The sequence below is a fragment of the Dysidea avara genome, chromosome 4 (genome assembly GCF_963678975.1).
Source record: "Dysidea avara chromosome 4, odDysAvar1.4, whole genome shotgun sequence".
NCBI lineage: Eukaryota > Metazoa > Porifera > Demospongiae > Dictyoceratida > Dysideidae > Dysidea > Dysidea avara.
Window position 1 is genome coordinate 20,557,078 of NC_089275.1, and position 2,530 is coordinate 20,559,607.

Here is a 2,530-nt window from a genome sequence, read left to right on the forward strand (position 1 = left end):
GGTTATTTACCCAGTTTGTGTGGTAGCTTATCCTGCCCAATTATTTCCTCAGCTGCCCTTCCCCATGCAAAGTAATTTGTATATGTAAATAGATAGATATTTGCTTGAGTGTTGATTTGTTAAGTGTGTTACAAACACTACATGGCTTTGTTAAATGTGTATAAACGTATTTGCAGGAGTGTTTATTTGTAAAGTGTTGTTATGTGTGTTTCATGGCTTTGTGGAAATGTTATGTGTTCTTTGGCAAAAGGTAGGCAGTAGAGCTACATAGGTGCAGTGGAATGGTAGTGAGTATAGCTAGGAAACTGTTATATAGTCATGCTACGTTTCTGTATGTGTTATGTTACTAACTAGTACACTTGATCTATGTGTTATGCTTGGTTATGTTTTAACAAGCTTTCTGATATTGATTACCTAAATACACATAGGAATCTTCTTACAGTTATAAAGGCTATGTATACATACATACATACAGAAAATAAACTACATGCAAAATGGTATTAAATATGAATATATATCTTTACAAAACAATTTATTAAAGTGTATTGCATTGTTGGCTTCACAATCTCTGTTTTGTGGTATCTAGGTCCTATAAACCCAGCTGTGTCTGGGGATACAAGGAATCCATCAATCACGCTCATCATTTATGGTAGGTAGCCTGTCATTTGTTAGCTACTATAATGTTTACGTTACCAATTGGTTTCCAACAACTTCTAGGTACTATTCATAATCAAGTGTGGGTAGTGTTAGTTAGTATACGGTTAGACTACTCTTCTATATTACTGCCTATCTGCACTGAATATTTTACCAATGAAGAAGCAATAAGAGCTTACTACTTTTTTCACTTTGCTTGAAGGCCTAAATCAACTAAATCTATTGTACCACATGTACAGCTAGTTTGTGCGTACAGCTGGTTTGCACCGCATTTATGTTATGTGTAATATAGTGTGGTTTCAGTTAATATGCAGTTTTGGAAGGAGGTGTAATATTAGTTCCCATGTCACAATTCCTTGAGGCTATACTACAAAGGATGTATAAGGCCAGGTGATGACAGACAATGGTGTATGATACTTTAGAACGAAGTTTAGATGCTATGTATACGTATGTAATTTGAGTGGGAATATGATGCAAGTTGTGGCATCCTTGTAAGTTTTAAGAAAACTCTTTTATCAGTAATTAATCATTGCATGTGTGCAGTCGGTAGCATTATGTATGAACCTTACAGTGTAGAATCCCACATACATGTATGCACACACATAGAACAGTGTGTGTGGGGTGTATGTAATATACACACACGTACGTATCTCCATACATGCATACTTTTGACTAAAAGGTGTGAAACTAAACATAGAAATTAGAAAAGCAATTTAATTGTTTATGAGTAGATTTGCGTTTTTGAGCCAAGATGCACCACTATTTGTGACCGGATCTACTGGAATCCCTCATGTTTGTGTAAGTGCAAGCCTAATGTTAGAATGCACTAAACATAATGAGTGAAATGCTATAACATTTTGAACACTTGTTTTGCAATGAAGAAATAAGCTAACAGCAAAGCTGTGGTATCATCATATTCCCCCAAAGCAAGAGGAGTTTGAAATATTTTGTTTCGTGTTAGGATACAAAAATATGAATGTTAGTTTACCTCACGTTGGACGTGTGTAGTTCAATTTGTTTCTCACACTTTTTGCCTTTACCCTAGCCGTAGGAAGGACTTGTAAGACATAACATAGTGAGCAATGGATCCACCTGTTTATGGGGAAGGTGGCAGTAAAAATTATATCTCCATATAAGTGAGCACTGGTAGTTTCTTTTCTGTAGTATTACAAATTGATCTTTCAGTTGCTGCAACTTTTCTGCATTGTAGCTTCTAAAGCTCTCGGCTTCTATATGGGACTGAAACTTTGGTTGATCATTTCTCTGTCTAACTAGATATACTGCAGGAAAGTAATAAAATTGAATTTTTTTAAAAAGTGAGGTTCTTGAAGGTTCAATGACATTTGAAGGAGCATGCCCAATGAATTGTTTTTCAAGTATGTATTCCTTTTTGCCTTTTCTTGTTAAAAGTTTGTTTGAGTTGACATTTTATTGATGGAAACAGTTTGAAAATAGCCATAGAATGATGGGACTTGATAAAGTCATTAATGAAGTAAACTTTTATTTTATTCATTTATTACCTAATTTTTGCAAATTAGAAAGGGTGGCTCTAAAGGCGAGGCCTGCATGAGGGTGCTTCCCCAAAATGTTGTATATACACACATACAAGATGCATAACTAACTATGCATATAAGCAAAAAGTCACAACAGCACATGAAACATACCAAATGCAACTTACTTTCAAAGCAAAAAAGTAATGGAAAGATTACAAAAAAGAAACATTTTACAGTACGATGAAAATTATTGTAATTTAACAGCAATGAAATGTTGAATGAAATTTTGTTCTAGATGTTGAATATACCAACGAATTCATGCATCCTTAGAGATTATCAAAAAACAGAATGATGTATGGAAATCGTATTACTTCCTTCCAATA